Below are 14,840 nucleotides of genomic sequence, written 5' to 3'. Positions count from 1 at the left end.
ATAGACCAACACAAAGTGGTACATAATTGTGAAGTGGAAGGAAAATTATAAATGGTTTTCAATCTTTTTTTTACAAATAAATATCTGAAAAGTGTGGTATGCATTTATATTCAGCCCTTTGTAGAGCCACCTTTCGCTGCAGTTACAGCTGCAAGTCTTTTTGGGTATGTCTCTACCAGCTTTGCACATCTAGACAGTGACATTTTTGCCCATTCTTTTTGCAAAATAGCTCAAGCTCTGTCAGATTGGATGGAGAGTGTCTGAACAGCAATTTTCAAGTCTTGACACAGATTCTCAATTGCACTTTGACTGGGCCATTCTAATACACATATATGCTTTGATCTAAACCAGTGGTTCTCAACTCCTGTCCTTAGGACCCTCTAACAGGCCATATGTTAAGTATTACCTTGGGGAGATGCAGACTAAAATACTGCAATCACTGAGCAGCACATGATATCACCTGTGATGCATTTCAGTTATCTTGCAAGCCTGGCCTGTTAGTGGGTTCTGAGGACAGGAGTTGAGAACCACTTATCTAAACCATTCCATTGTAGCTCTGGCTGTATGTTTAGGGTTATTGTCCTGCTGGAAGGTAAACCTCCTCCCCAGTCTCATGTCTTTAGCAGATTAACAAGTTTTCTTCTAAGATTGCCCTGTATTTGGCTCCATCCACCTTCCAGTCAACTCTGACCAGCTTCCCTGTCCCTGCTGATGAAAAGCATCCCACAACATGAATCAGCTACTACCATGTTTCATGGTGGGTATGGTGTGGTCAGGGTTATTTTCAGTGTTAGTTTTCCACCACACGTAGCATTTTGCTTTAAAGCCAAAAAATTGAAAATTACCTATCAAATACTTACCGTAAGTTTCCTTTGCTGATAGGCTCTATGGCAGCATACGTGTGGTTAGCCTCCATAACTACCCTATAGGATACCTCTTCCATAAATCTTTGCTCTGGACTACCAGCCATGTTCCATAACTAGCCTACTCCAAGCATTGGGAGGGACTCCTGCTCCATGGCAGCATACCTCTGGGAAATAACTCGCCATACACACCCGGGTGGGCAAATGCTTGAGAAAAGAATACTAATTTATTTAATACCATCAACCGACAGTACTTGCAAACCAAAATTAATGGATGACAAAGCAGTTGGTTCAGCACAGTAGTGAGACACAAACGTGTTGATAGATGACCAGGAAGCCACTCTACAGATTACTTCAGGAGCGACATTTCGAGAAGCTGCCCAGGAGATCAAGAAACTCAGAGTCGAGTGTGCAGTCACTGCCTCTGGAGGAGCCAAGGCCTTTGCAACATAAGCTTTTTGACTGGTCTAAACAATCCAAGACGCAATAGATCTAACCGAAGCCCGCATTCCTTTATTTTTCCCTTGCAGAACAATGAAAAGAGAATCTGTTTGTCTAAAGGATGCTGTGATATCCAGATATTGTCTCAGAGTGTGCCCCACATCAAGAGGATGGACACCTTGTCTTTCTATTGACCTAAAGGTGGAAAGCACAATTTCTTGATTTTTGTGAAAAACTGAAGTTACTTTAGGGTTTGACCCCAGCATAAGAATTAATACTGCTCTATTTAGAAACAAAAGTTAGAAAAGGCTCCTTTGAACCTAGGTTTGTGATTTCAGATACTCTTTTAGCTGTAGTAACCGCCACCAGGAAGGCGGTTTTGATCATAAGATCCTTTACTGATAGAGGTTTGTCAGGATCCAATCCGAGCGAAGACAGGAAATCCAAGACAAGAGGAAGACCCCACTTGGGAAACCTTTGCTTCCTTTGAGGTCTAAGCTTGATAGCATCCTTGAAGAACTGGCGAACAAGAGAATGATTAGCCCAAGAAAACTCCTGTGAATGCCGAGATGGCCGATACTTGAACCCAAAGTGAGCTTACTGCTAGGGACAGGTCTAGACCTGACTGTAGAAAGCTAGGGATATCCTGGACTGCCAGAGCGCTGTAAGGATTAAGCCTAGATGACAAGTGATCTGTGAACCTGGTCTAGATGAGTTCATAGACCCTATTGGTGCTTTTCCTTCTAGCATTAAGGAGCGTCGGAATAGCTTCTTCTGGACAACCTAAGGCCTCGAGCCTTTCCCTCTCAAGAACCAAGCCCACCCTGAGATGCCAATGAGAAGGGAAGGGGGGCAGAGTTGTGCCTTGGGACAGTAGATCTGGTCTAAGAGGCAGAGGAACTGAGTCTCGATAACTGAGGAGTGATAGAAGAGGAAACCATGGCCTGTTGGGCCAGAACGGAATCATTGCTATGACTTTCACTTTCTCTGTTCTGAGTCTGCAAAGAAACTGTAGTATCATCGGTACTGGAGGAAAGGCATAAGCCACGCTGAACCTCCACTTGTCCGTGAGAGCATTGATCCCCAATGCCGGAAGATCTCGGAACCTCGAGTAGTATTTGGTCAACTTGCAACTGCATGGGGATGCAAAGAGATCCACTTCCGGAGACACTCCCAGGGTCAGAAGCCCCTCAAACACCTCTTTGTGAAGGGACCACTCGTGCATTTGAACACGAGAGAGGAAGTCCGCCTGTACATTCTGGATCCCAGGGATATAGACAGCCGAGACGTTGGACCAGTTCATGATTGGCTCCACCTCCCTTAGAAGGGACCAGCTGCGGGTTCCACCTTGTTTCCTTGTGTAGGCCTCTGCGGTTTCATTGTCCAACCTGAGCATCACTGAAGAGTTTTTCATTAGATGATGGAATGCTAAAAGTGCCCGAAAGGCAGCCCGTAGTTCCAGGATGTTCTCCAGGGACACAATCCCTGGAGAAGGAGGAATCCATCTGCCTTTTGCTACTTTGGATAGACAATGAGCACCCCAGCCCCAGTTGCTGGCATCTGAGGTTATTCCCCTGGAGCCACCAAGGGATAGACCCCTTCATAACTGGAGTAAGGTGGATGTGCTGACTCTTGCTGTTGGAATTCCATTGATGTAGGAAACCTTTCTGTAAGGGCCCTGTGTGCCACTGAGTCCACTTCACCATGGGAAAGGTTGCTGCCATGGTGCCAATCACTTTCAGACACCAGAGCGCGGAGAGATGAGACAAAGCAAGTGCTAAGAGGATTCTGTCTCCGATAACCACAATATTCTCCTCGGGCAGAGAGATAGTGCCCAACACCATGTTGAAGAGAGCACCGAGAAACACGAGGGACTGTGTGGTATCCAGGTGACTTTTCTCCAGATTCAGGAGTCAACCAAACTCTTGAAGAGTGTAGATGACCAGACTCTTGTGCTCTAAAAGTTGACTCTTGTCTTGAGGTAGTAGGAGATCATCTAGATAGTGATGAAGATGAGCCCCTTTGACCCGGAGCAGAGCCACTATGGCCAACAGAACCTTGGAGAAAACACGAGATGTTGTTAGACCAAAGGGATGGCAGGTAAATTGTAAGTGCTGATTGTCTACTGCAAAGCGAAGAAACTGTTGGAAGTCCGCTACCACCGGAACGGGAAAGTAGGGATCTTTCAGATCGATTGACACCAACCAGTCTCCTGGATGAACTCACTGTTGTATTGTTAGTAAAGGACTCCATCTTGAATTTTTCTTTTCGAATGAAGCAGTTGAGATGTGTCAGGTCTATGACTGGTCTCCATGTGCCGTTCTTTTTGTGTACCATGAACAGAGGAGAATACATGCCCTTGCCTCGTTCACCTTCTGGAACAGGAATGGCTGTACCTTGTTCCAATAAAGAGCTTACTTAAGCTAATAGGATCTGCTTTTTTTCTTCTGAACCTGGAAGAGTTGTAGGCCTAAATCTGAGCATGGTGTGCTGTTGAAGACCCAGGTGTGACCTGCAGAGACCGTTTTGACGGTCCAAAAGTCCTGGATTGAGGCCGCCCAGATAAGCCGAAAGCGGAACATACATGCCCCCACCTGACATCCCGGAGCGTGCCCAATCTCAAAAAGACTTCATAGAGTCCCGGTTGCCAGAGGACCCACCCTTTGTGGGTTTTTTAAAAGAGGATTGCCTGTTCTTCCAAGACCTTGAAAACTCCCGGCCAGGCCTGTAACTGCATGCCTCCCTTGCATGATCGGTATTCTATGTTCTCGCAAAAGAACGCCTCTGGTTCTGCAAGTGCCTATCCTGAGGCAGGAACCCAGACTTACCACCCATGGCCCGGGTTATGGCACTGTCAAGCTTGTTGCCGAGATGTACCCTCAAAGGGTATCCAAGCACCAAGCTTGCTTAGAAGCCGGCTCCGCCAACCAGGGACGGAGCCATAAGACACGACGGGCTTTGACCGTTGCCAACATAACCAGAGACACCAGACGGATAACGTCAATAGAAGCCTCCCCCAGAAAGGCGGATGCCATCCTAATTTCTTGTATATGCAAGTTTTTGGCTACATCACTCGAGATGCCTCTGAGGGACTCGTCCACATTGTCTGACCATGATTCCAAAGCTGTTGAGACTGCAGCTAAGGCCAGAACTGGTTTACAGGCCATGCCCGCTGTTAAATAAATCCGCTTCAGATCGGAATCAATCCGTGTCTCCAAGGGATCCTTGAAGGAGACTGTATCTTCCAGAGGAAAAGTCACATACCCAACAAGTCTCATTAGTATTGCGTCCACCAAGGGGGCCGACTCAAGATGTTTAACTTCTACTTCCTTGAAGGGATACCATTTTTGCATTTTAGACTGCATAGAACTCTTTCTGTCTGTTTACCCCATTCAGAGATAATGTCACCCACTCCTGTGAGGAAAGGAAAATATTGACGCTCCTTATTAAGCTGCTTGAAAAATGTCCTCGGCTTAGGAGGGGAGGTTAGAGCATTCTTAACAGCCCTCACCAAAGAGGGAACCAGGGCGTATTCAAAGCCCTTACCCTGATGCCTCTGATTCGCTATCAGAGACAGGAACTGACGGATGGCTAAGCTGGGAAGATTCCCACATATCATGGACCTGCCCTTCTCCTGATGGAGAGCCTAGGGCAGGGATGGCGAACCTTGGCACCCCAGATGTTTTGGAACTACATTTCCCATGATGCTCATGCACTCTGCAGTGTGGTTGAGCATCATGGGAAATGTAGTTCCAAAACATCTGGGGTGCCAAGGTTCGCCATCACTGGCCTAGGGCCTCCAGTGGGGGTACACAAGGTTTGTTAGCTTCTCTCTCCTGCAGAGATTCTCTCACGACCCGTTTGACTAATGATTCAAGGTGCTGGTCTGCACTCTCCCTCTCGTTAGCTGCTTTAGAGAAACAGCAGTCACAGAGAGACTTGCTGGCAGGGCCCGGGCCCCACAACCCCAACATGACTTCTCTGCTCCCTTACTGGGATGAGATGAGGGGGGGTGGGGGGAAGCTCTACTACGGTGCCTGGATTTAAAGGAAGATGCATGGTGCCTGGAACCAGAAGAAGAGTGCCGGTGGTGCGATTTAGAAGATCAGCTCCTTCTGTGGGAGCTGTGCTGTGGATCAGACCTAGAAGGGCTATGAAGAGAAGAAAAGAGAAAGCATATATTACCGCTGACGCCCTGTTCCCCACTCTCTTCCCCCCCAGCAGGCAGAAACAATGGAAACAAACAAATGTCCCACAGCCATACTTGCTGCGAGGGGGCTGGCTACCAGGAGACAGTGAAGTGTCCATTGCTACTAGGCAGACACTGCAGGTGGGAAAGCAAAGGTTAGACACCAGTAAGGGAATAACCAAACCCTTAAACACTAGTACCTACCTAGGGAAGCCGTAACAGATGCCCAGGGAAGTCACCGCACAAGCCCACGATCATTCCTGAGGCTCTGCAGGTTTCCCCCATTTTTAAAAGTGGAGCCGCGTGACTTCACGGCAGCACCAGGCCTGAAAAGTTTCACGCACATGCACGAACCAGGCCTCATTTTCGTTTCTGGGTACCGCAGCACCAAGAAGAGAGAGAGCAGCACCTGGAACACAAACGAATCAGCCGCCATGCACAGGGCAGATAATGGCCACTCACAAAAGCTAGGCAAACAGGCCAGCACACTCTTGTCTGACAGACGGACATGCTTCCATTTCTTCAGCACGACACTGCTTATACACTCCATACCCTGCTTAACAGACAAGGCTTATTGGAGGGACGTGACACTATGCCGCTCAGCCGATCCTGATCGTAGTGGGGTCGTCAGGTAGGAGAACCCAACTACATGGTCCTACGGAGGAGGACAAAAAAGGAACATGGCTGGTAATCCAGAGCAAAGATTTGTGGGAGAGGTGTCCTATAGGGTAGTTATGGAGGCGGGGCTAACCAGATGTATGCTGCCATGGAGTCTGTCAGAAAAGTTACATTTTGGTCTCAAACTCCCACATGGCTTCTTGCAAACTGCAAACGGACTTCTTATGGCTTTCTTTCAACAATGGCTTTCTTCTTGCCACTCTTCCATAAAGCCCAGATTTGTGGAGTGCAGAATTAATAGTTGTCCTGTGGACAGATTCTCTCACCTGAGCTGTGGCTCTCTGCAGCTCCCCAGAGTTACCATGAGCCTCTTAGCTGCTGCTCTGATTAATGCCCTCCTTGCCCAGCCTGTTAGTTTAGGCGAATGGCCATGTCTTGGTAGGTTTGCAATTGTGTCATACTCTTTTTATTTTTGAATGATGGATTGAACAGTGCTCCATGAGATGTTCAAAGCTTGGGAATTTTTTTTTTTTATAACCTAACCCTGCTTTAAATGTCTCCATAACATTATCCCTGGCCTGTCTGGAGTGTTCTTTGGCCTTCAAGATGCTGTTTGTTTATTAACCACTTGCCGACCGCCGCACGACGATATACGTCGACAGAATGGCACGGGCAGGCATATGGGCGTATATATACGTCCCTGCCTTCCCGCGGGTGGGGGGCCCGATCGGGCCCCCCCCGGTGCCTGCGGCAGTCGGTATTCGTTCGGGAGCAATCCGGGATGAGGGGGCGGCCATTCATTCATGGCCACCCCCTCGCGATCGCTCCCGACGAATAGAAATGCTCCGTGACATCACTTCCTCTCCTGTAATGTAAACACAGGAGAGGAAGTGATGTAATCTCTCCTCCGTGTCGGTATTTTTCGTTCCGAGGAGAGAGGAGAGAGGATCGGTGAGTTGCACCAACACGACACTACACAGTAGAACATGCCAGGCACACTCACACCCTTCACCCCCCGATCACCCCCCCAATTACCCCTGCCCCCCCAGTCACAGTGACACCAATTGCATTTTTTTTTTTTTGCATTGGTGTCATTTGTGACTGTAATAACTGTTAGGGCAGTTAGGGTTAGCCCCCTTTAGTTCTAATGTACCCCCCTAACCCCCCCAATAAAGGTTTAACCCCGTGATCACCCCCCGTCGCTAGTGTCCCTAAGGCTGGGTTCACATTGCAGTGGTTTATGAGAACGAATGTGATTCGCACCGCACTGCAGTGCAAATCACATCCGATCTCTGTGCGGTTCGAGTTCAGCCATACAGATAGTATAGATGAATTCGCGCCGCACCCGCCGCAAATTCGCACGGGACCCTTTTTTTGGTCCGCAGCAGAATCGGATCGCATGGGTGTTCACACCATGCGATCCGAGTTTGCAGATCGCACTGCGATATGCGAACTGATCTGGGGGTGTCATTAACATTTCACTGACACTCCCAGCAGTTCGCATAGCGTAGTGTGAACTGCCGCCGGGAGGCATGCGATGCGGGAACCCGCCGCGGATTCGTGGCGTTCCCGCATCGCTCCAGTGTGAACCCAGCCTAATAAGCGATCATTTTTCTGATCGCTGTATTAGTGTCACAGGTGACGCTAGTTAGGCAGGTAGGTATTTAGGTTCGCCGCAACTTTTTATAGCGCCAGGGACCCCCATATACTACCGCATAAAGCCCCCTGATTGCCCCCTAGTTAACCCTTTCACCAGTGATCACCATATAACTGTTACAGGTGATGCTGGTTGGTTAGTTATTTTTTATAGTTTCAGGGCACCCGCTATTTATTACCTAATAAAGGTTTAACCCCCTGATCACCCGGCGGGTGTCATTTGTGACTGTAATAACTGTTAGGGCAGTTAGGGTTAGCCCCCTTTAGTTCTAAGGTACCCCCCTAACCCCCCCAATAAAGGTTTAACCCCCGTGATCACCCCCCGTCGCCAGTGTCACTAAGGCTGGGTTCACATTGCAGCGGTTTATGAGAACGGATGTGATTCGCACCGCACTGCAGTGCAAATCACATCCGATCTCTGTGCGATTCGAGTTCAGCCATACAGATAGTATGGCTGAATTCGTGTCGCACCCGCCGCACCCGCCGCAAACTCGCACGGGACCCTTTTTTTGGTCCGCAGCAGAATCGGATCGCATGGGTGTTCACACCATGCGATCCGAGTTTGCAGATCGCACTGCGATATGCGAACTGATCTGGGGGTGTCATTAACATTTCACTGACACTCCCAGCAGTTCGCATAGGGCAGTGTGAACTGCCGCCGGGAGGCATGCGATGCGGGAACCCGCTGCGGATTCGTGGCGTTCCTGCATCGCTCCAGTGTGAACCCAGCCTAATAAGCGATCGTTTTTCTGATCGCTGTATTAGTGTCACAGGTGACGCTAGTTAGGCAGGTAGGTATTTAGGTTCGCCGCAGCTTTTTATAGCGCCAGGGACCCCCATATACTACCGCATAAAGCCCCCTGATTGCCCCCTAGTTAACTCTTTCACCAGTGATCACCATATAACTGTTACAGGTGACGCTGGTTGGTTAGTTATTTTTTTTATAGTTTCAGGGCACCCGCCATTTATTACCTAGTCTCACTAGTGTACCCCTAAATTTAGGGGTGTCTACTTTCCAAAATGGGGTCATTTGGGGGGGGGGTTTGTGCCATCTTGCCATTTTATGGCCTTCAAAACTGTAACGCCCTTAGAAAGCCTGAAGGCGGTGCTTGGTTTTCGGGGCCCCGTACGCGGCTAGGCTCCCAAAAAGTCCCACATATGTGGTATCTCCGTACTCAGGAGAAGCAGCAAAATTTATTTTGGGGTGTCATTTCACATATGCCCATGGCATGCGTGAGCAATATATCATTTAGTGACAACTTTGTGAAAAAATAAAAATAAAAAAAAAAGTTTGTAATTTTCCCGCAACTTGTGGCAAAATATAAAATATTCCATGGACTCAACATGCCTCTCAGCAAATAGCTTGGGGTGTCTACTTTCTAAAATGGGGTCATTTGTGGGTTTTTTTTGCCATCTTGGCATTTTATGGCCTTCAAAACTGTAATAGGTAGTGAGGAGTGAAGTCAAATATTTACGCCCTTAGAAAACCTGAAGGCGGTTCTTGGCTTTCAGGGCCCCGTACGCGGCTAGGCTCCCAAAAAATCCCACACATGTGGTATCCCCGTACTCAGGAGAAGCAGCAGAATTAATTTTGGGGTGTCATTTCACATATGCCCATAGCATGTGTGAGCAATATATCATTTAGTGACAACTTTGTGTAAAAAAAAAAAAAAAAAAAATATTCAATGGGCTCAACATGCCACTTATCAATTTCCTTAGGGGGTCTACTTTCTAAAATGGGGTCATTTGGGGGGGTTTTGTACTGCCCTGCCATTTTAGCACCTCAAGAAATTAGATAGGCAGTCGTAAACTAAAAGCTGCGTAAATTCCAGAAAACGTACCTTAGTTTGTAGATGTGACAACTTTTGCGCAAACCAATAAATATACAGTTATTGACTTTTTTTTTACCAAAGACATGTGGCTGAATACATTTTGGCCTAAATGTATGACTAAAATTTAGTTTATTGGATTTTTCTAATAACAAAAAGTAGAAAATATCATTTTTTTTCAAAATTTGCGGTCTTTTTACGTTTATATCGCAAAAAATAAAAATCGCAGAGGCAATCAAATACCATCAAAAGAAAGCTCTATTTGTGGGAAGAAAAGGACGCAAATTTTGTTTGGGTACAACATTGCATGACCGCGCAATTACCAGTTAAAGCAGCGCAGTGCCAAATTGTAAAAAGACCTCTGGTCATTGACCAGCAAAATGGTCCGGTCTGAAAGTGATTAAGGTTCTCTAACAAACCTCTGAGGGCTTCACTGAACAGCCATATTTATACTGAGATTAAATTACACAGAGGTGGGCTCTATTTACTAAATTAGGTGACTTATGAAGGCAATTGGTTCCACTAGATTTTAGTTAGGGGTATCAGAGTAAAGAGGGTTGAATACATGCCACACTTTTCACATATTTATTTGTAAAAGGTTTTGAAAATGATTGATCATTTTCCTTCCACTTCACAATTATGTGCCACTTTGTGTTGGTCTATCACATAAAATCCCAATAAAATATATTTAAATTTTTTGGTTGTAACATGACAAAATGTGGACAATTTCAAAGGGTATAAATACTTTTTCAAGGCACTTGTGAATTACAAGTTGTTGCCAGTGTCCAATCACCTGAACATAGCCTGCATATAACCCATAGTATATGATTAAAAGTTCTTTGTACTACTGTACTCCAAGATTACGATCTTACAGGCAAGTCAAAATTCCTATTCTTACTAACAAACATTATTTAATTCATGGCACTCTGCTTTCCAAAATCCCACTGGACTTCCACTCCTTGCTCTGAATCCCATGCTGCAATGAAAATAAATAAATAAATCTGTGGGCACTACCTACTTGTTTTTTGTGCCATCCCATTGATGATATCTTTACCAATATATAATAGAGATTTGTAGATACAAAAGAAGTCTGCATTCTGGGGCATTTCTCCCTGTGCGCACATGGTCCTAAACATTAGTACCATTCAGTACTGTTCAGCCATCGCATTTTTTAGTCTTTTATAACGTTTATCAGGCTCCAGGCAGTAGGGCTGGATGGTGTACCTGTGTACCTTCCACCTGCACAAAAAAAGCCAGAATTTAAGGCTCAGGGGTTAAATACGCAGTGTGCATGAGGAACACTGTTGTCTGAGTCACTGTCCTAGAACAGCTATAGAGATAAGGAATTCTGATACCTTTCTGAAATCCATTTAAAGCATGCTTGTTCAGGTCTGTGACTCAAAATACCTAGGCCACTCAGTGGGGCAACCAACACTTTCAAGAAGAGGAGGCCAACAATGGCATACTTCTCTTATGGCAAAATCAATATAAAGAAAACATTTCCTGAGAGAAACAGAGGCTGCCATTGCTGACTTATTATTCTGCAAATGTAGATGCCTGGCTTCCATGTTGATTCCCTTAGTCATCAATACTATAAATTACTCATCTAAATCATACTACAAACACATAGTTTTTTTGTACTTTCTTGATCTGTAAGTAAGAGTTATAAAGCACATTGTTGTGTCACACTGCAAAGCAAGAAGCAGAACCCACACTGAGAACAAATGCCTTCTTCCACTTACATATGAAATTAGAAACTATACATAAAAACAATTTTAAAAAAATGGACACACGTAGATAACATTATTTACATCAATTTGATCTTTTAAACACATACAGTATATTTAAAAAACAATAAGGCTGCTTTCACACTGGGGCGGTATTCAGGCGTTACAGCGCTAAAAATAGCGCCTGTGTAACGCCTGAAAAAAACCGGCCCCTTTAACTCCAGTGTGAAAGCCGGAGGGCTTTCACACTGGAGCGATGCGCTGGCAGGACGGTGAAAAAAGTCCTGCTAGCTGCATCTTTGCAGCGGTGAAGGAGCGGTGTATTCACCGCTCCTATACCGCTCCTACCCATTGAAATCAATGGGACACCGCGGCAATACCGCCGGCAAAGCGCCGCTGCAGCAGCGCTTTGCGGGCGGGTTTAACCCCTTTTCGGCCGCTAGCGGGGGTTAAAACCACCCCGCTAGCGCCCGCACACCGCCGCTAAAACTACGGTAAAGCGCCGCTAAAAATAGCGGCGCTTTACCGCCGACGCTGCTCCCGCCCCAGTGTGAAAGCAGCCTTAGTGTAGATCCACACATGTCCGGTGCAAATTTCCCTGCCATTTTCACTGCAAATTTCCCAAGTAACTGTTCAGCTGTGCTTTTAGATGTGGTTTAGATGCAAATTGTTGGAGAAACCAGCCTCTGCGTCCTTAACAACGGATGATTCATCAGCTGTCAGCGGGGTTCCCTGCTGGTAGCTGGAATGTAAAAAAAAAACACTGCCAGCAATAAAAATATTTGTGAAAAAAGTGGTGTATGGGTCGTCGCCCCCCCCCCCCCCCCCCCCAATCCATACCAGACCTTTAGATTTGGTATGGATTTTAAGGGGAAGATCTACACCAAATAAAAAAAAAATGGTATAGGCCCCCCCCAAAATCCATACCAGGCAAGGGGGATGAGCAAGCGTCCCCCCCCCCCCCCGAACCATACCAGGCCACATTCCCTCAACATGGAGGGGGGGGGGTGCTTTGTTAATGGGGAAAAAGGCCCTTTTTTTCATTCTTTTTTTTGGTGAATGAGTAGGGGTACAATGTACCCCTACTCATTCACATGGAGGGGTGACCAGGATCTCTGGATTCACTTGTTAAAAGGGGTTTCCAGATTCAGATTTCCCTGCCCACAGACCCCTACAACCACCAGCCAGGGTTGTGGGGCACCCGGCACCCCGCCCCCCCCCCCCATGTTGAGGGCATGTGGCCTGGTATGGTTCATGTTTCCTGGCCCGCCAGGCTGCATGCTCTGATAAGGGTCTGGTATGAATTTGGGGGGGAACCCACGCCATTTTTTATTTATTTTTGGCATGAGGTTCCCCTTAAAATCTGTACCTGACCTAAAAGGCATGAATTGGTTGGGGGGAGACCCACACCCTGTTTTTTCTTCGGATTGAATTTGTGTTCAAAACTGATCCGATGTACGATTCTGATGCGTTCGCAAGGTGATAAGCCTGAAATACGCATCTGAACTGCACGGCAGTGCTCAAAAAATGCACAGGACTCCTTTTAAATTTATACAAGTATTATGGCGCTCATAAAAAACACCCACCCGCCTATCACTATTTTTCAAGAAGTGAAAAACACTTAATAAACACAATATTTAAAAAACATATTTAAAAGGCATAATGATAATGCAGCAAGTAATAATGCTATAGGTGCAATCAGCACAAGAGGGGGAATGGAAAGGGATGGGGGGGATGGGAGTGAAAGGGGCGGAAGTAAGGAGAGGATCCCTTCCTTAACTAGGACTAAAATCCGACAGAGAAGGGGTTAATCACTCTCGGGGGGTAAAAACTCTCAGGGGGGTAAAAGTACGGTCCAAACACGGCAGCCATCCAGTGGAAACTGAAACAGGTTCCCAATTAGTACTGTAAAGATAAGAGAGAGAGGCGCCTCTGAGTGTAGACTGTAAAATTCTTATTTAATGCACAGGTGGTTAAAAACACTCACATTAGGTAGTATATTAACAGGCAATGTAAAGATTCCAAACCGGAGGGAGAACCTCGATGTGTCATCTGTATCCCTTGCGCTGGGGGAGTCCTGTTGGCGTGTGTCCGCTCCTGGGGGCTGTATTAGATGTGCAGAGCCGGCCGATGTAGAGCCGTGAGCGTTAGTCCGAGGCGTGGAACGCACGAGGAACTCCAGGCGATGGGAGATGACGTCACAGGGCATGCAATGCGTTTCCTGAGCTGGCAAAACCGTGTATGACAGGACGGCTGCGCTCCTTTATCAAGCTCATATAGCTTGATAAAGGAGCGCAGCCGTCCTGTCATACACGGTTTTGCCAGCTCAGGAAACGCATTGCATGCCCTGTGACGTCATCTCCCATCGCCTGGAGTTCCTCGTGCGTTCCACGCCTCGGACTAACGCTCACGGCTCTACATCGGCCGGCTCTGCACATCTAATACAGCCCCCAGGAGCGGACACACGCCAACAGGACTCCCCCAGCGCAAGGGATACAGATGACACATCGAGGTTCTCCCTCCGGTTTGGAATCTTTACATTGCCTGTTAATATACTACCTAATGTGAGTGTTTTTAACCACCTGTGCATTAAATAAGAATTTTACAGTCTACACTCAGAGGCGCCTCTCTCTCTTCTCCTTTTAAATTTGCAGCAAATCCAAACCGCACCGCACATATGTCAACCTGCTCCATAGAAAGACAGCTTGATTCAAAATGCATCCAATTCGCATATATGGGAATGAAGCCTAAAAAAGCTGTAGATTCCTCAAAGGAGAGGCACCTTTACTGCACCTCTACTGCAGTTTTTGGATACCAAGCTCGCAAAGTGTAACCCGGCAAACTAACAGGAGTAAAGCTCCTTTACAACTCTTGTACTGGTCATGTTTTGGGATATTTTTAAATGTATAATGCAGTCATCTTTCAGAGCTTATGACCATAGGTGAGCACGGGAAAAACAATCTAAATACAATTAAACGTTTCTGTGTAAAGAATGCTTCAATTATGAAGAAAGTGTTGCTACTTGATGATTACATTATTACTTTAGTTTCGACATGGTCTTTGTAATGTTGACTTTCATAATGTTGTGTGTGAAAAATGTGTGAAGAGACAATGTTCTACTGCAGCAGGGCATGTTTGACTGATGAATATCAAAGAAAATGCTGCTAGATCACAATGTTCATTCTATAATATAGTTGTAGGTTTTATCTCTTACTCACTGCTTGCAGCCAGGAGTGAGTCTTGTTCATTGCAGAAAATACCTCTGCAGGGTCCAACAACAAGAATCATGGCTAACAACAGACTAAAAATGTGTTCCCTTATTAGTCCAACACAAGCGGAAATAAGCCAGCTGAGTGTTCTACCATGCTTCTCTTCATCATGCTTTGTATATGTTAAGAGAACATGTTCTGTCTAGTATGACAGGCATTATATTATTATGCTGGGCCGGAAATGAGTAATTAACTGGAATTTTATGTCCTTGCATGAGCCTTATCTCTGAACTATTCCGTAGGGTTTT

General features: G+C 46.3%; 1 protein-coding gene across 1 annotated transcript in view; it reads right to left on the bottom strand.

Moving 5' to 3' along the window:
* CCDC39 (coiled-coil domain 39 molecular ruler complex subunit) overlaps positions 1–14,840 on the bottom strand; it is a 104,600-nt gene that overhangs the window by 42,725 nt on the left and 47,035 nt on the right. The window lies entirely within an intron of this gene.

Source organism: Lithobates pipiens, unplaced genomic scaffold, assembly GCF_037356315.1.
Source record: "Lithobates pipiens isolate NorthernLeopardFrog02 unplaced genomic scaffold, aLitPip1_a1.2 Scaffold_18, whole genome shotgun sequence".
In the NCBI taxonomy this organism is placed as follows: domain Eukaryota; kingdom Metazoa; phylum Chordata; class Amphibia; order Anura; family Ranidae; genus Lithobates; species Lithobates pipiens.
Note: the sequence above shows the minus strand (reverse complement) of the source record. Positions and strands in the feature narration are given on the sequence as shown.